The following is a 19,567-nucleotide window of genomic DNA, read 5'->3' as shown; positions in this document are numbered from 1 at the left end:
AGGTAAAAGCCGACTTCTGCAAGTTTCCTGTTCAACCAAGGTGACAGAGCCGGTATGAGTCGGTGCGTCCATCTACCGTTCCCGCCCTACTAGCACGGTTGTTACATAGTTGTTGTGGTAACCGAAATATGACTAATTTCAGTCGTAATCCGGTTGCTTAAACTAAATGAACCTAAGGTGTATTACTTGGGCGGCCGTATCCCAGTCTTGCTGCCATTTGGTCAATGATTCTTCCCTCATCAGCTTCCGAACGCCTCTGGTGCTTCTTCGTCCGTAACACTCGTTATCTTCCACAAGCATAATGCCAATGAATGGGGATCATTCCAGCGATAACGCATACTGCCTCCGTTGATATTGTTATGTATGCACTGGCGACTCTCACGGCCATGAGCCGGAACGTACTATTTGGCTTTTCTCGATTCCGCTAAGTTCGTAGCGCTGTGATCCAGGCTGGACCTCCGTATCGAAGTATCAACGTTGATATATTAACCAGCAGACGCCGCTCGCTACTACTAGGCCCGTAGCTATTTGGCATGATTCTAGCTATCGCATTAATAGCCTTCGCGGCGTAGTCGACGTGGATGTTGAAATTTAACCGGTCGTCTATCATTACTCCCACATGCTTGAGCACACGCGTTGAGGTAATCACGTGCTCTTTAACGGCGATGATTGCCCACTGTACCACTTTCCAGTTACGGACCAACAGGATCTCCGTTTTATGGCAATTTGGGTGGGTGTTAAATGCGTTTTTACGTCGATCGTTATAACGGCGCAAGAACGAGCCCCTTTTCGTTTCTGTTTGGACGACTTCTCGGCTCGCTCGACTACCGTACAAATAGCATCCATCGTGGATTTCCTTTCCGGAACCCGAACTGCATGTTTGGCAGCCCATGGTCGCTAAACGTAAGCCTCGTCAACCTGCTAAAGATAATCCTCTCCAGGAGTTGTGTCCAGTAGGCATTTCGGGCTATATTACGTCGGATCGCCGGTTGGTTTCCCTGGCTTTGGCAATAGCGCCAACTGTTAAATCTTCCACCCATCCGAAAAGCACCATCTTCCAAGTATTTCTACAGAACTGTATTGTCCTGTCCGTGAAAACTTGTATCGCTCCCCTTAGGGCCACTTTAGGAATTCCATCCAGACCGAGCGTCTTCTTGGTCTTCAGCCGTCTAGGCACTGCTAGTAGTGAGTTATTAGAGAATTGCAGACGGTCAAGAGTATACCTCATTTGTCATTTGTATTCCTTATAATTGTCTCATTTCAACAATAAGCTTGGCGCAACGGCACCTTCATTGAACAATGCAACTTTCAGCTTATCCAGGGCTTCTAACAGATTGTAGCCTCTGGCGTTAGTGCATCTCCATATCTTTATACGCTGGGCATTGGAAGCGTTCTGTCGTACACCTCGGCCACTCTGTTTGTCTGTCTGTCTGTCTGTCTGTCTGTCTGTCTGTCTGTCTGTCTGTCTGTCTGTCTGTCTGTCTGTCTGTCTGTCTGTCTGTCTGTCTGTCTGTCTGTCTGTCTGTCTGTCTGTCTGTCTGTCTGTCTGTCTGTCTGTCTGTCTGTCTGTCTGTCTGTCTGTCTGTCTGTCTGTCTGTCTGTCTGTCTGTCTGTCTGTCTGTCTGTCTGTCTGTCTGTCTGTCTGTCTGTCTGTCTGTCTGTCTGTCTGTCTGTCTGTCTGTCTGTCTGTCTGTCTGTCTGTCTGTCTGTCTGTCTGTCTGTCTGTCTGTCTGTCTGTCTGTCTGTTTGGGTTTGGTTGATTTTTTTCGGTGACCAAACCCAAACATATAATTGAACGGTGATCCAAACATTCGAAAAAAAAAAAAAAAAAAAAAAAAAAAAATGTCTGTCTGTCTGTCTGTCTGTCTGTCTGTCTGTCTGTCTGTCTGTCTGTCTGTCTGTCTGTCTGTCTGTCTGTCTGTCTGTCTGTCTGTCTGTCTGTCTGTCTGTCTGTCTGTCTGTCTGTCTGTCTGTCTGTCTGTCTGTCTGTCTGTCTGTCTGTCTGTCTGTCTGTCTGTCTGTCTGTCTGTCTGTCTGTCTGTCTGTCTGTCTGTCTGTCTGTCTGTCTGTCTGTCTGTCTGTCTGTCTGTCTGTCTGTCTGTCTGTCTGTCTGTCTGTCTGTCTGTCTGTCTGTCTGTCTGTCTGTCTGTCTGTCTGTCTGTCTGTCTGTCTGTCTGTCTGTCTGTCTGTCTGTCTGTCTGTCTGTCTGTCTGTCTGTCTGTCTGTCTGTCTGTCTGTCTGTCTGTCTGTCTGTCTGTCTGTCTGTCTGTCTGTCTGTCTGTCTGTCTGTCTGTCTGTCTGTCTGTCTGTCTGTCTGTCTGTCTGTCTGTCTGTCTGTCTGTCTGTCTGTCTGTCTGTCTGTCTGTCTGTCTGTCTGTCTGTCTGTCTGTCTGTCTGTCTGTCTGTCTGTCTGTCTGTCTGTCTGTCTGTCTGTCTGTCTGTCTGTCTGTCTGTCTGTCTGTCTGTCTGTCTGTCTGTCTGTCTGTCTGTCTGTCTGTCTGTCTGTCTGTCTGTCTGTCTGTCTGTCTGTCTGTCTGTCTGTCTGTCTGTCTGTCTGTCTGTCTGTCTGTCTGTCTGTCTGTCTGTCTGTCTGTCTGTCTGTCTGTCTGTCTGTCTGTCTGTCTGTCTGTCTGTCTGTCTGTCTGTCTGTCTGTCTGTCTGTCTGTCTGTCTGTCTGTCTGTCTGTCTGTCTGTCTGTCTGTCTGTCTGTCTGTCTGTCTGTCTGTCTGTCTGTCTGTCTGTCTGTCTGTCTGTCTGTCTGTCTGTCTGTCTGTCTGTCTGTCTGTCTGTCTGTCTGTCTGTCTGTCTGTCTGTCTGTCTGTCTGTCTGTCTGTCTGTCTGTCTGTCTGTCTGTCTGTCTGTCTGTCTGTCTGTCTGTCTGTCTGTCTGTCTGTCTGTCTGTCTGTCTGTCTGTCTGTCTGTCTGTCTGTCTGTCTGTCTGTCTGTCTGTCTGTCTGTCTGTCTGTCTGTCTGTCTGTCTGTCTGTCTGTCTGTCTGTCTGTCTGTCTGTCTGTCTGTCTGTCTGTCTGTCTGTCTGTCTGTCTGTCTGTCTGTCTGTCTGTCTGTCTGTCTGTCTGTCTGTCTGTCTGTCTGTCTGTCTGTCTGTCTGTCTGTCTGTCTGTCTGTCTGTCTGTCTGTCTGTCTGTCTGTCTGTCTGTCTGTCTGTCTGTCTGTCTGTCTGTCTGTCTGTCTGTCTGTCTGTCTGTCTGTCTGTCTGTCTGTCTGTCTGTCTGTCTGTCTGTCTGTCTGTCTGTCTGTCTGTCTGTCTGTCTGTCTGTCTGTCTGTCTGTCTGTCTGTCTGTCTGTCTGTCTGTCTGTCTGTCTGTCTGTCTGTCTGTCTGTCTGTCTGTCTGTCTGTCTGTCTGTCTGTCTGTCTGTCTGTCTGTCTGTCTGTCTGTCTGTCTGTCTGTCTGTCTGTCTGTCTGTCTGTCTGTCTGTCTGTCTGTCTGTCTGTCTGTCTGTCTGTCTGTCTGTCTGTCTGTCTGTCTGTCTGTCTGTCTGTCTGTCTGTCTGTCTGTCTGTCTGTCTGTCTGTCTGTCTGTCTGTCTGTCTGTCTGTCTGTCTGTCTGTCTGTCTGTCTGTCTGTCTGTCTGTCTGTCTGTCTGTCTGTCTGTCTGTCTGTCTGTCTGTCTGTCTGTCTGTCTGTCTGTCTGTCTGTCTGTCTGTCTGTCTGTCTGTCTGTCTGTCTGTCTGTCTGTCTGTCTGTCTGTCTGTCTGTCTGTCTGTCTGTCTGTCTGTCTGTCTGTCTGTCTGTCTGTCTGTCTGTCTGTCTGTCTGTCTGTCTGTCTGTCTGTCTGTCTGTCTGTCTGTCTGTCTGTCTGTCTGTCTGTCTGTCTGTCTGTCTGTCTGTCTGTCTGTCTGTCTGTCTGTCTGTCTGTCTGTCTGTCTGTCTGTCTGTCTGTCTGTCTGTCTGTCTGTCTGTCTGTCTGTCTGTCTGTCTGTCTGTCTGTCTGTCTGTCTGTCTGTCTGTCTGTCTGTCTGTCTGTCTGTCTGTCTGTCTGTCTGTCTGTCTGTCTGTCTGTCTGTCTGTCTGTCTGTCTGTCTGTCTGTCTGTCTGTCTGTCTGTCTGTCTGTCTGTCTGTCTGTCTGTCTGTCTGTCTGTCTGTCTGTCTGTCTGTCTGTCTGTCTGTCTGTCTGTCTGTCTGTCTGTCTGTCTGTCTGTCTGTCTGTCTGTCTGTCTGTCTGTCTGTCTGTCTGTCTGTCTGTCTGTCTGTCTGTCTGTCTGTCTGTCTGTCTGTCTGTCTGTCTGTCTGTCTGTCTGTCTGTCTGTCTGTCTGTCTGTCTGTCTGTCTGTCTGTCTGTCTGTCTGTCTGTCTGTCTGTCTGTCTGTCTGTCTGTCTGTCTGTCTGTCTGTCTGTCTGTCTGTCTGTCTGTCTGTCTGTCTGTCTGTCTGTCTGTCTGTCTGTCTGTCTGTCTGTCTGTCTGTCTGTCTGTCTGTCTGTCTGTCTGTCTGTCTGTCTGTCTGTCTGTCTGTCTGTCTGTCTGTCTGTCTGTCTGTCTGTCTGTCTGTCTGTCTGTCTGTCTGTCTGTCTGTCTGTCTGTCTGTCTGTCTGTCTGTCTGTCTGTCTGTCTGTCTGTCTGTCTGTCTGTCTGTCTGTCTGTCTGTCTGTCTGTCTGTCTGTCTGTCTGTCTGTCTGTCTGTCTGTCTGTCTGTCTGTCTGTCTGTCTGTCTGTCTGTCTGTCTGTCTGTCTGTCTGTCTGTCTGTCTGTCTGTCTGTCTGTCTGTCTGTCTGTCTGTCTGTCTGTCTGTCTGTCTGTCTGTCTGTCTGTCTGTCTGTCTGTCTGTCTGTCTGTCTGTCTGTCTGTCTGTCTGTCTGTCTGTCTGTCTGTCTGTCTGTCTGTCTGTCTGTCTGTCTGTCTGTCTGTCTGTCTGTCTGTCTGTCTGTCTGTCTGTCTGTCTGTCTGTCTGTCTGTCTGTCTGTCTGTGTTGACGTGCCCCCATGCCAACGCACCGCCACCGTACATCAACACTGTCGCAACGCATTCCGTAACGCAGTTACGAGTCTTCTTCTACACCCGTGTAAATACTCACTGGTGCACATTCGAGCTAGGTTTGACAGGCATCGCTGTCAGTCCAATAAATAAACAAATCATTAAGCATCGACAGTTCCTTACAATGAGTATGCAAATTTGATATCTGCAAGTGAACAGTGCTTTTATAACTATAGCCAATATATCCCTAAGTTATAATTAAAATCATAAACTATTGCCAATCTTATATGCAGCGGTAAAGTGAAAACTAGCTTAAATCTACTTATTTACTTAAATGTACAACTTAAGTAAACTTAGCCTAATTATTTACTCTAGGTGCCTAAGTGAATTCATGAGCATAACCCTAACTAAAACTACTATAGTGATTTCTTACAAACTAGTGCTACGGTAAATTATATTATAACATGCAACTTACAATAAGGTTAAAATTTGGTTAAAATCGAATATTTATAGTACGGCAGACATTCTAACGGCTGGATCCATTCTATTATACGGTAGACTGAGTAGAAAGCGGGACTAAACGTAAGTTCCATTTATTGCCTATTTGTTCATGCTAAATCAATTCAATTATTTGCAATTTATCATTGATAATTATAATTAGTTAACTAAGATACCTGTATACATATTGCAGGAGAATAATAATCATCCCACTGAGTAAACGGTTGTGTCTTCTTTCTGCGGGAGATTATTATTTCGGAAAATAACCCCTTCGATCCCGTTGGCAATTTCCAACAATTTATTATTCTCGTTTATATACGAGTCAGTCAAGCCCGGTCATGTCGAGTCGAAGTTTACGTTCGAAAATAACTAGTAATTCTGAAATTGGTAGTCGTAGTGGTGTGCAAACAGTGGATGATCCAAATAATACTGTTGCTGGAAGATCATGCCAGGTATGCTGTGGAGAAGATACAAATGAGATGGTGAGCTGTGATACGTGTGAAAAATGGCATCACTACCAGTGCGTTGGGGTCACGCAGGAAATTGAGAACTATCCGTGGAGCTGTACTAAATGCGAAGCTGCAACTGGTGTCCAGGAGCCCAGATCAATTGCTGAGAAACCTCTTCCGAAAAATGGTAGTAAACGCCAAAAGCAACCAGCAACCGAAGTCAAATCTTCAGTAGACGTCCCACATATAAAATCGAAGCAAGCCGAGACAGCCACGTCAACCGGAGTGATACCGTCAACCAGCGATGTTCCGAAGTCCATGTCCGGTCCACCGGACGAAGAAACAAACGCAGTTCTACATACTGAGCCAGATACAGCAGCTGATAAAAGGCTGCCAAAAAAAGCAGTCTCGAATGTGTCCGGATCGTCAAGCCGATCATCACAGGTGCTCCTGAAGCTTAAGCTGCAGCAGCTGGAAGAAGAGCGGGAGCTCGAGCGTCAGCAAGCTGCGGTAGAATTGGCTAAACAGAAGGCGTTTTTAGAGAAAAAGTATCGTTTGCTTGAAGATATGGCAACTGAAAGAGGTTCTAGCGTAAGGTCAATGCGAAGCCGTGTTAGCGAATGGGTCGATGGCCTCTCGAGTTGCCATGGTTCACAACAAGGCAGCCATATCGCAGAATCACTGATGCCACACAATAGGCCGAAGCAGAATACTGTTCCAGACCCTCGGCTGCACTGCGATCGCACCCGTGCGCCTTCGGACAGCGAAGTAGCGGCTTGTTCCTTGACACGTCAACAACTAGCGACACGACAGGCCATCTCTAAGGAACTCCCAATGTTTTCCGGCAATCCTGAAGAGTGGCCTCTTTTCCTATCGTCCTTCAACAACACAACGGACATGTGCGGTTTCTCTGATGCGGAGAACATTATCCGTCTGCAAAAGAGCTTGAAAGGGCGTGCGTATGAAGCAGTGAAATGTCGGTTGATGCATCCGGCTAATGTCAGTGGTGTGATGGCGACTCTGAAAATGTTGTTCGGTCAACCAGAAGCTATCATACATACACTAATTGGAAAGATTAATTGTTTATCAGCGCCGAGAGAAGATAAATTGGAGACGCTAGTAGACTTTGCTGTTAGTGTGGACAATTTCTGCGCAACCGTGGATGCATGCGGTATAGAGGAGTACCTTTACGATGTATCCTTGCTGCATCAACTGGTGAACAAGCTGCCTCCGACGATAAGGCTGAGTTGGGCTCAATACAGGCAAAAATTATCAACAGTCAACTTGGCCTCCTTTAGTCATTGGCTCTATTCTCTGGCGGAGGCTGCCAGTACAGTAACCATTCCAAGTATTACCGGAGATGCAAGGCCAGCGCGCAGTGAACTTCGTGGAAACAAAAAGGGTAACGTCTTCGTGAACGCGCACTGTGAGCAATCCTCTTCTGTAACTGATTCTCCAACACAACTTTGCTTAGTCTGCGAGGGAGATTGCATATCCATTAGCAAATGCAAAGACTTTTTAAAACTCTCCAGGGATTCGCGCTGGGCAGCTGTGAGGGAGTTAGGACTTTGTCGCAGATGTTTGCGGCGACACAAAGGTGGCTGTCAAACGAAGGTATGTGGAAAAGATGGGTGCCAATTCAAGCACCATGAATTGCTGCATAATAACGACAAGAATCAAAATCTCGCTGGGGTCAGTGTCCAGGCCAATTTGAACAGCTCCGCAAGTCCTACAAGTTCACGCTCATCTGACCAGGGATGTCACACGCATCAAGTGAAGTCCAGCAGATCGTTATTCCGCTACTTGCCAATCGTACTACACGGAAGGAACGGCTCTGTGCGCACCTTTGCCTTCCTGGATGATGGATCAGCCTTGACCCTAATGGACAGTGATTTGGCGGACGAGCTGAATCTCGAAGGGGAAGTGAAGCCACTCTGCTTGCATTGGACTGGGGGAACACAGCGTCAAGAAGATGCATCACGTACCGTGAATTTTGAAATCGCTGGAATATGGGAAGGATCTAAGAAGTTCAGCCTAAACGGAGTAAGGACAGTTGGCAATTTGTTGCTTCCGTCGCAAACGTTGAACGTAGAAGAGCTATCCCGTTTATACCCGCACCTTCGAAACTTGCCGATTACTTCCTACGAAGCAGTACGACCGAGAATCCTCATCGGGATGAAAGATCAGCACCTTACGCTAGTCTTGAAAAGCCGCGAAGGTGATCGAAACCATCCACTTGCCGTAAAGACCCGCCTAGGCTGGACAATTTGTGGTGGAGGATACACAGATGACGCACCCAACCTGGTGCACTCCATCTTTCATATCTGTACCTGCGATAAGCAATTAGACGAGGATTTACACCAGGCCATGAAGACGTACTTTGCTTTGGATAGCTTAGGAGTAACCAGGTCGGCAGACACTCTTCTCTCTAAGGAAGACCAGAGAGCACAATCCCTTCTCAAAACCCTTACCAAATTTACAGGAGCTCGGTACGAGACGGGCCTTCTCTGGCGTTACGATGATGTCCGCCTGCCTGATAGCCGGTCAATGGCCCAGCGCCGATTTCTTTGCTTAGAAAGACGCATGTTAAAGGACACCAAGCTTGCCGAGACTCTGAACCAGAAAATAGCCGATTACTTAGAAAAGGGCTATATAAGAAGGCTTTCGGATCAGGAGCTAACTCACTCACATCCTCGTATCTGGTATCTACCAGTGTTTCCGGTTACAAATCCAAACAAACCAGGCAAAATCCGCATTGTATGGGACGCTGCAGCCACCGCTTTCGGGAAGTCGTTGAACTCCTTTCTCTTAAAAGGAGTCGATCAACTAGTTTCACTGTTCTCTATCCTCGTCCAGTTTCGCGAGAGAGCAATTGGTCTAACAAGCGATCTGCGTGAAATGTTTCACCAAGTTTTAATCCGGGACGAAGATCAGCAGTGCCAGCGTTTCTTGTGGAGAGAAGCTGATGGTCAGTTATCGGTGTACGTGATGCGCGTGATGACTTTCGGTGCGTGTTGTTCACCAAGCAGTGCACAATACGCGAAGAATACGAACGCAGAGCGTTTTAGAGAACTCTATCCAGCAGCAGCTGATGTTATCCAGAAACAGCATTACGTGGACGACATGCTGGTGAGTGTCGATACGGAAGATGAGGCAATACAATTGGCGCAGCAGGTGCGATTCGTACACGGACAGGGAGGCTTCGAAATCAGAAACTGGATTAGTAACTCTCCACGTGTACTGGCAGCGCTAGATGGGCACAACACTGATCAGAAAAACCTGGACCTCTCACCAGAGTTGGCCACAGAAAAGGTGCTAGGAATGTGGTGGTGCACTGCGTCGGATGTTTTCACTTACAAGGTTGGATGGAACCGATACGAACGCTCTCTGCTAGAAGGTTCTCGACGTCCTACCAAACGTGAAATGCTTCGAATCCTCATGTCTATGTTCGACCCTTTGGGACTGATCGCACACTTTCTAATGTACCTTAAGGTACTCTTGCAAGAAGTTTGGCGGTCTGGAATTGGATGGGATGAAAAAATCAGCGAACCTCTCTTCAGTAAGTGGCAGATATGGCTTCAAGTTCTCCCACAGGTTGAAACACTAAGAATTCCCCGACGTTATCATACTCGACTTCCAGATGTACCGTACCGTAGCTGTACCAAAGTAGAGCTACATACGTTTGTAGATGCGAGTGAAAACGGAATGGCCGCTTCCTGTTATCTTCGATTCTCCCAGAAAGACAGCATCGAATGTAGTTTAGTGGCTGCTAAAACCAGGGTTGCTCCTCTAAAGTTCCATTCGATTCCTAGGCTAGAGCTTCAAGCAGCTGTACTAGGTGTGAGATTAAGTCAATCCGTTTCCGAATCCTTGTCGTGTTACATCGATCGCCGGATCTATTGGTCAGACTCACGGGACGTTATCTGCTGGATTAATTCGGATCACCGGCGTTTTACTCAATTTGTCGCACATCGAGTTAGCGAGATTTTGGATTCAACGGAACCAGTAGACTGGCGCTGGGTTCCAAGCAAGCTAAATGTCGCAGACGACGGTACAAAATGGGTGACAGGTCCGGACATGTCCACAGAAGCACGTTGGTATACAGGACCAGATTTCCTATGGCAACCAGAAACACATTGGTCATGTCAACTAGGGCTGTCTAACCGGTAGTACCGGTAGTACCGAAACCGGTAATACCGGCCAATTTTTGGATACCGAAATACCGGTTTTGAAAAGGCAAAAAACCGGTATTTCCGGTATTTTCTAATCTGCTTGTTTTTTCCAACTCCTTATTCGAATAAGAACTAAATTTTATAAAAGATTATAAAACTCTTAGAAAAACAACTTGGTGTTAATGCCGACGAGATTCTTCGACTATGCTACCGACTGCTTGTCAGCCAGGTGAGCAATGCTCTTCGTTAAACCAAAAGGCCTATTAATGTCTCAGGGTCGGCACGGTTTGGAGATACATATCAAGACTTTTCGTATTTACATGCAATTTATTCTCGGGGTATTCTGACCTGACTTAACCTAACCACGTGGTTCACTTTTCTCTTAAGTACTAATGACATGCGAATTATAGCTTACTCTACTTTCTCACCCTCTCGATGCTGGATCTGTCGTTTCTGGTCGCACACGCGTCCGTGTGGCCAAACTTCCTCCCGTAAGACGTTCACCGCACTATTCGCATTACGAGGTTCTGCCGTACACCTACGAACCGCCGCCACGTGCTAACTGCGGGCCTTGCTCGCCGCCACGTGCATCAACAAGCCTCGGTCGCCTAGATTCCGTCGTCCAACGAGCTCTATGTAGTGGAGCGCGTCCCGCGCGGTAATAAATCTGTCTCGGGCCACCTAGCCGATCGATCGTTCCGTTTCCTCAGCCTCAAGCGCATCGGCGAACGCGTCGTAGAAGAAGATGGCGATCGTCTCGGTCGTTGTTTCAGCCGGTACTTAATAATCGAGAATGTTGGGTCCTGTATTTACCGTATAAAACGGTCAGTTAGTTTTAATGTCCTTTCACCTTTATTTCTGGAGTGGGACCAATGGAGCTGATAAGTCTTACCTGACTCAATATCCATATGGTGTAAAGGATATGGCAAGTAATATGCCCACTCTGCTCTCTAGCAACACGGCTGCACTAGTCAAATGATCGTATTGGAATGGCGGAACATTGGATGTAGATTGCGGATGTTGTCCTCGATCGCTTGCCGTTTAACGTATTGTCTTGATCGACAACGGCCTCTATTAACCTTATCAGGCATATCAGTTGATCGATTATTATGGCACATTCTGCCCTGTGGTAGTTTTGTAACGGGAGCAGGTGATTGCGGCGTTGTTTTAGACAGCTTCTAATTCAAACGGTTACAACTACTAACAATGAAGAGAGTGCAATTGTGGGTCAAATCATTTCAGCTCTTGAACCCGTTTAAGGCACAGTAGAGTAACTTTGGTGTAAAAATGTTTCATTGTATAAGCCAGACGTCGCGTTTCAATTTATTTTTGAACAATTTGTCATTCAAAAGCCACCAAATTATTCCAAACTCTCAAATAACGAATTTAGGAAACAAGATCAGGGCCCAGAAACGTCACTTACAATAGTAAATTACAATGTTGGGCACCGCTAATTCGCTAAGCAATTCAATTTCACTAATCGCAAACTGCAAATTAACAGTCACAGTTTATTTTTGAACATATCACAACAACTTGCATTGTAATCTATCACTGTACAAATTATTACTTTCTTAATATAACTAAGATCAAAACCTATAATAATGGATAAAATCCTCTACAGTTTACTATTTCAAAATTAACAGCGGCACTTCATTTGGAATTACGGATCAGCAACAATTCGGCTAGTCTGAGTATAAATTATGAAGCCTAATTAGCGTTTCGCGATTGCTCGGTTAGCGAACTAACGGTACCCAACACTAGTAAATTGTTATTCAATAATGAAGTAATAAGGCTTCAGTTTTAACAGAAGCAGCGCCGCTTCGTTTCAAAACTGACTTCAATCAGCGTCATTGAAACGATTTTCACTTCATCATGACGATCGGTTTTAAAGTTTCATTTGTATTTCTCTATCAAATATTCAGAAAAAGGTCAGCCTAGACTTTGAATGCAATTGAATTGATTTTGAGTAACATTTCCTACATTAATCTACTCAACATCGACAAATCGTGCATGACTGTCAATCGTCATCATTTGACACAGTCAGTAGCTTCAGCTGAAGCTTGCTGGAAACGTTCTGTTCAACAAATGAAACAAGTCGCTTCATATAGGACAGAAGGACTCTGATCAGAATACGGGGATCTTTGCGCGTTTTGAGCATTCTTGCCAACAAAGGATCTGCCAGGAAAGAATTTGCACACAAGGAGACGAAATCTGCATCCCACTATCTTGGAATAGTGGGTTTGATAACAGAGAAGAGAAGGTATTTGTGAACGATGATGAAGAGGATAACGTTATGCAGGAGTTCCGGTTTGGGGATGCAGAAAAAATTGTTGAGAGGCTGTAGTAGACCGGGCATTAATTATGCTGGAAGCAACAATACAAGATATTTTGTAAATAATTAAAGGCGGGTCTCCCAACTATAAATTTGAACTGTAAGGAAAGTTCGTGATGTGCTTATAGCCGTTCGCTAGACATCGATGAAAGCGGAAGTTTTTTCAATTATTGGAAGTGTTGGCAATAAAATTCATTCTATAGTAAGGGAATTAAATCGCTAAGTGTATTATATCTGCTTCAATTCTATTTTGCTAAGCAACAATACTGAAGCTAATGTTTCAAAATAAAAAGATTTACTGAAAAACATCAATATTTCTATTGATTTCGAATAATCTGCCAATACCGGTATTTTACCGGTATTACCGGTATTTTCTACGCCAATACCGAAATACCGGTTTTCACCAAAAGCCCCCAATACCGACAGCCCTAATGTCAACCATCCATGGTTTCTACCACAGAAACGGAGCTTCGCCCATATCTGCTACTGCATGCCCCGAAAACCGATCCGCTCGTCAATGTAAGTGATTTCAGTAGCTGGAAGAAGCTAAGGAACACGGTAGCGTACGTTATTCGGTTCTCCCGTAACAGCATCTTGAGAATCAAAAAACAGCTGACGACGAATGGTCCACTGACAATGAGAGAACTGGCCGCCGCAGAGCATTATTTGATCCGACAAGCACAAAAGGGCGGTTACCCTGACGAAATCGCATTGCTTCGAAAGAGACCGAATGGTTCTGACGAAGTTACTTTGAGCAAAACTAGCCCCTTGTACCAGCTCACACCGCGGATCGACGAACACGGTATCATGCGGATGCGAGGACGGATTGCTGCGTGTGACTATGCTACCGCGGACGCCAAGAATCCGATTATTTTGCCTCGTACCCACCACACCACTACACTTATCATTTCACACTACCATCAGAAATTTCACCACCGAAATCACGAAAGTGTTATCAATGAATTACGTCAACGTTATTCTATTCCTCGACTTCGCGCGACATTTTCTCGGGTACGTAATAGTTGTCAACGATGCAAAAATGACCGGGCTATCCCAAGGCCTCCTATAATGGCGGACTTTCCACCGGCAAGGCTTGATGCCTTCACAAGGCCGTTTACTCACGTGGGCATTGATTACTTCGGACCCATCGATGTCCTGCTAGCAAGGCGGGTGGAGAAACGTTGGGGAATGCTGGCTACCTGTCTAACAGTTCGAGCAATCCATCTCGAGGTCGTTCATTCGTTAAGCACTAATTCATGTGTAATGGCCCTGCGCAATTTTATTTCACGTCGAGGCACACCCCGCACAATTTATAGCGATCGCGGTACAAATTTTATTGGAGCGTGTCAGGAGATGAAGCAAGCGGAGGTGTCCGTTAACGTCGACGAAATGGTGAAGGGGTTTGTTTCCCCAAACACCGAATGGATCTTTCTTCCCCCGCTATCACCCCACATGGGCGGCTGCTGGGAAAGACTAATCGGCATTGTGAAGCGAAATTTGACAGCCATTGTGGCATCAACGAAACTGTCGGACGAGGTGTTGCGTAACACGCTAACCGAGATCGAGAATGTGGTAAATTCAAGACCCCTTACTCACGTCCCGGTGGACAATGATTCCAGCCCAGCCCTGACGCCAAACGACTTCCTGCTTGGATCATCTGATGGAACCAAACCCTTGTATACCCTGGACGACAGCGGCACTACCTTGCGACAGAATTGGCGAACGTCGCAGGTCCTCGCCAATCGATTTTGGCAACGTTGGCTGCATGACTATCTGCCCGTTATTACCCGCAGAACAAAATGGTTCGACAACGTGAAGCCGATTGAGGTCGGCGACGTAGTAGTAATTGCTGACTCAAAGTACCCACGAAACTGCTGGCCCAAGGGAAAAGTTATTGAAGTTTGCCCCGGTAAGGACGGCCAACCCCGATCAGCGACGGTGAAGACAGTGAATGGCGTCTACGAGCGACCGGTCGTCAAGCTAGCTGTCCTAGACGTTCGGTGCGGCAAGTAGTAAACCGTCCTGGAGTTCGGCGTACCTGGGGGGAGTGTTGGCGTGCCCCCATGCCAACGCACCGCCACCGTACATCAACACTGTCGCAATGCATTCCGTAACGCAGTTACGAGTCTTCTTCTACACCCGTGTAAATACTCACTGGTGCACATTCGAGCTAGGTTTGACAGGCATCGCTGTCAGTCCAATAAATAAACAAATCATTAAGCATCAACAGTTCCTTACAATGAGTATGCAAATTTGATATCTGCAAGTGAACAGTGCTTTTATAACTACAGCCAATATATCCCTAAGTTATAATTAAAATCATAAACTATTGCCAATCTTATATGCAGCGGTAAAGTGAAAACTAGCTTAAATCTACTTATTTACTTAAATGTACAACTTAAGTAAACTTAGCCTAATTATTTACTCTAGGTGCCTAAGTGAATTCATGAGCATAACCCTAACTAAAACTACTATAGTGATTTCTTACAAACTAGTGCTACGGTAAATTATATTATAACATGCAACTTACAATAAGGTTAAAATTTGGTTAAAATCGAATATTTATAGTACGGCAGACATTCTAACGGCTGGATCCATTCTATTATACGGTAGACTGAGTAGAAAGCGGGACTAAACGTAAGTTCCATTTATTGCCTATTTGTTCATGCTAAATCAATTCAATTATTTGCAATTTATCATTGATAATTATAATTAGTTAACTAAGATACCTGTATACATATTGCAGGAGAATAATAATCATCCCACTGAGTAAACGGTTGTGTCTTCTTTCTGCGGGAGATTATTATTTCGGAAAATAACCCCTTCGATCCCGTTGGCAATTTCCAACAGTCTGTCTGTCTGTCTGTCTGTCTGTCTGTCTGTCTGTCTGTCTGTCTGTCTGTCTGTCTGTCTGTCTGTCTGTCTGTCTGTCTGTCTGTCTGTCTGTCTGTCTGTCTGTCTGTCTGTCTGTCTGTCTGTCTGTCTGTCTGTCTGTCTGTCTGTCTGTCTGTCTGTCTGTCTGTCTGTCTGTCTGTCTGTCTGTCTGTCTGTCTGTCTGTCTGTCTGTCTGTCTGTCTGTCTGTCTGTCTGTCTGTCTGTCTGTCTGTCTGTCTGTCTGTCTGTCTGTCTGTCTGTCTGTCTGTCTGTCTGTCTGTCTGTCTGTCTGTCTGTCTGTCTGTCTGTCTGTCTGTCTGTCTGTCTGTCTGTCTGTCTGTCTGTCTGTCTGTCTGTCTGTCTGTCTGTCTGTCTGTCTGTCTGTCTGTCTGTCTGTCTGTCTGTCTGTCTGTCTGTCTGTCTGTCTGTCTGTCTGTCTGTCTGTCTGTCTGTCTGTCTGTCTGTCTGTCTGTCTGTCTGTCTGTCTGTCTGTCTGTCTGTCTGTCTGTCTGTCTGTCTGTCTGTCTGTCTGTCTGTCTGTCTGTCTGTCTGTCTGTCTGTCTGTCTGTCTGTCTGTCTGTCTGTCTGTCTGTCTGTCTGTCTGTCTGTCTGTCTGTCTGTCTGTCTGTCTGTCTGTCTGTCTGTCTGTCTGTCTGTCTGTCTGTCTGTCTGTCTGTCTGTCTGTCTGTCTGTCTGTCTGTCTGTCTGTCTGTCTGTCTGTCTGTCTGTCTGTCTGTCTGTCTGTCTGTCTGTCTGTCTGTCTGTCTGTCTGTCTGTCTGTCTGTCTGTCTGTCTGTCTGTCTGTCTGTCTGTCTGTCTGTCTGTCTGTCTGTCTGTCTGTCTGTCTGTCTGTCTGTCTGTCTGTCTGTCTGTCTGTCTGTCTGTCTGTCTGTCTGTCTGTCTGTCTGTCTGTCTGTCTGTCTGTCTGTCTGTCTGTCTGTCTGTCTGTCTGTCTGTCTGTCTGTCTGTCTGTCTGTCTGTCTGTCTGTCTGTCTGTCTGTCTGTCTGTCTGTCTGTCTGTCTGTCTGTCTGTCTGTCTGTCTGTCTGTCTGTCTGTCTGTCTGTCTGTCTGTCTGTCTGTCTGTCTGTCTGTCTGTCTGTCTGTCTGTCTGTCTGTCTGTCTGTCTGTCTGTCTGTCTGTCTGTCTGTCTGTCTGTCTGTCTGTCTGTCTGTCTGTCTGTCTGTCTGTCTGTCTGTCTGTCTGTCTGTCTGTCTGTCTGTCTGTCTGTCTGTCTGTCTGTCTGTCTGTCTGTCTGTCTGTCTGTCTGTCTGTCTGTCTGTCTGTCTGTCTGTCTGTCTGTCTGTCTGTCTGTCTGTCTGTCTGTCTGTCTGTCTGTCTGTCTGTCTGTCTGTCTGTCTGTCTGTCTGTCTGTCTGTCTGTCTGTCTGTCTGTCTGTCTGTCTGTCTGTCTGTCTGTCTGTCTGTCTGTCTGTCTGTCTGTCTGTCTGTCTGTCTGTCTGTCTGTCTGTCTGTCTGTCTGTCTGTCTGTCTGTCTGTCTGTCTGTCTGTCTGTCTGTCTGTCTGTCTGTCTGTCTGTCTGTCTGTCTGTCTGTCTGTCTGTCTGTCTGTCTGTCTGTCTGTCTGTCTGTCTGTCTGTCTGTCTGTCTGTCTGTCTGTCTGTCTGTCTGTCTGTCTGTCTGTCTGTCTGTCTGTCTGTCTGTCTGTCTGTCTGTCTGTCTGTCTGTCTGTCTGTCTGTCTGTCTGTCTGTCTGTCTGTCTGTCTGTCTGTCTGTCTGTCTGTCTGTCTGTCTGTCTGTCTGTCTGTCTGTCTGTCTGTCTGTCTGTCTGTCTGTCTGTCTGTCTGTCTGTCTGTCTGTCTGTCTGTCTGTCTGTCTGTCTGTCTGTCTGTCTGTCTGTCTGTCTGTCTGTCTGTCTGTCTGTCTGTCTGTCTGTCTGTCTGTCTGTCTGTCTGTCTGTCTGTCTGTCTGTCTGTCTGTCTGTCTGTCTGTCTGTCTGTCTGTCTGTCTGTCTGTCTGTCTGTCTGTCTGTCTGTCTGTCTGTCTGTCTGTCTGTCTGTCTGTCTGTCTGTCTGTCTGTCTGTCTGTCTGTCTGTCTGTCTGTCTGTCTGTCTGTCTGTCTGTCTGTCTGTCTGTCTGTCTGTCTGTCTGTCTGTCTGTCTGTCTGTCTGTCTGTCTGTCTGTCTGTCTGTCTGTCTGTCTGTCTGTCTGTCTGTCTGTCTGTCTGTCTGTCTGTCTGTCTGTCTGTCTGTCTGTCTGTCTGTCTGTCTGTCTGTCTGTCTGTCTGTCTGTCTGTCTGTCTGTCTGTCTGTCTGTCTGTCTGTCTGTCTGTCTGTCTGTCTGTCTGTCTGTCTGTCTGTCTGTCTGTCTGTCTGTCTGTCTGTCTGTCTGTCTGTCTGTCTGTCTGTCTGTCTGTCTGTCTGTCTGTCTGTCTGTCTGTCTGTCTGTCTGTCTGTCTGTCTGTCTGTCTGTCTGTCTGTCTGTCTGTCTGTCTGTCTGTCTGTCTGTCTGTCTGTCTGTCTGTCTGTCTGTCTGTCTGTCTGTCTGTCTGTCTGTCTGTCTGTCTGTCTGTCTGTCTGTCTGTCTGTCTGTCTGTCTGTCTGTCTGTCTGTCTGTCTGTCTGTCTGTCTGTCTGTCTGTCTGTCTGTCTGTCTGTCTGTCTGTCTGTCTGTCTGTCTGTCTGTCTGTCTGTCTGTCTGTCTGTCTGTCTGTCTGTCTGTCTGTCTGTCTGTCTGTCTGTCTGTCTGTCTGTCTGTCTGTCTGTCTGTCTGTCTGTCTGTCTGTCTGTCTGTCTGTCTGTCTGTCTGTCTGTCTGTCTGTCTGTCTGTCTGTCTGTCTGTCTGTCTGTCTGTCTGTCTGTCTGTCTGTCTGTCTGTCTGTCGCTTTTTTGTGTCTGTGCTCTTTTCTTTAACGAGCTGACTGCCATCGCTGTTATGCGCCATTGCAGTTTCCACACACGGTTTTGATCTAAGGCGGTTTAGACCTAACGTTTATTTTTCGGAATCGGATAATTATTGATTGACATCGGATTGTTTATTTTTGGTTAAAATTAACTCAATAAAGTTATATTTTCTTTTTGTTGACTCACCCCTTTGATGTTTTTTTTTTAAAATAACAATAAAGTACTTCAAAAACCAACGAGACTTTTGTGCAGGCACAGTGCGGAAAGCTAAACAGTTTCCCCGCAAGAGTTGATGTTCGCCTTTTTCTGAATCCATCCCGCATTGTGCGGTGCGGAGCTTAGAATCCAGAAGAACACTGAGGTCACCTGCATGGGCGATTCTCTTTGCAATCGGTCGATATGTTAATCAAATAGAACTGACTTATAGCGTAAAACGTCATAACCCCACACTCGGCATTGCTGATTACGAACCAATACCAGCCAACAAAATTATCACTTAAAATTTGCAGACGACGGTATTCTCCTGTAGTGCGAATGCCTAAATACAAGTTTACATTATCAGCATATACCAATTTGCAACCAGATAGTAGTAACAGATTCACGTCATTAAAAATAGCATGAATAATAATGGTCCCATGTGGCTTTCTTGTGGAACTCCTCAATTATACGCAAACTGCGAAGATAAACAAGTACCGAACTTAACGTTTAAGACTCTACCGCACAGGTAGGAACTTAACCATTCGTTTTGTAGGACGTTTCAATCTGAACAGTGGCCAGGTGATCTTGATTTCGTTAAAAAGCTGTAAATATCCTTAAATAATTTAAAATTAAAGAACTCAGTTGTATTTTGCATGCATTATCTTTTAAATAGAAATCTTTATAAATAAGATGATGATTTTAACCGTCGAGTTCTGCTAATATAACTATGTGCGGACGAGGATAATAAGCTCAAATCGAATTGATTTGCTCGCACCTCAAAATTGCCACAAAATCTCCGCATCCTCATTGAAAACAAGGATCCTCATCAACCAAGAGACGCAAGACATTTAATCACAAAGAGCAGTGTCTATAGGCACGCCATTAAAACGGCCATTTCAGCTTCATTCGTTATTGAATGTGTTTATAATAGGTAGGTGCTCCGCATTTCAAAGCAAATAAAGGGCATGAAAAAAATATTATGGGAAATTAGAAAATGCCAGTCCCAAGCGGAAATAGAGGAACGAGACGAGACAAAAGGGCACATGCAATGTGTCGCCATCGGTCAGTAGGACTCCGAAGCCAAACCGTACGCACTAGCAGACCACCGGTAGTCCCGGATGAAGGTGACAGATGACCTACAAACCCGGATGGGAGATTGAACACATTTCTTGTGTCCTGGGGCATTCCAGTCAGCCAACCAGCAAGAAGGCTTCATGGCTCCTCATGGGATGTACCTTGTGTTACTATATTGT

The 19,567-nt window shown here is 46.1% G+C and overlaps 1 protein-coding gene across 1 annotated transcript in view; it reads left to right on the top strand.

Annotated features, from left to right (window-relative positions):
* The window catches only part of LOC128739863 (zwei Ig domain protein zig-8-like), a 164,319-nt gene that overhangs the window by 100,953 nt on the left and 43,799 nt on the right, over nucleotides 1–19,567 (top strand). The window lies entirely within an intron of this gene.

This window comes from Sabethes cyaneus, chromosome 3, assembly GCF_943734655.1.
Source record: "Sabethes cyaneus chromosome 3, idSabCyanKW18_F2, whole genome shotgun sequence".
NCBI lineage: Eukaryota > Metazoa > Arthropoda > Insecta > Diptera > Culicidae > Sabethes > Sabethes cyaneus.
Note: the sequence above shows the minus strand (reverse complement) of the source record. Positions and strands in the feature narration are given on the sequence as shown.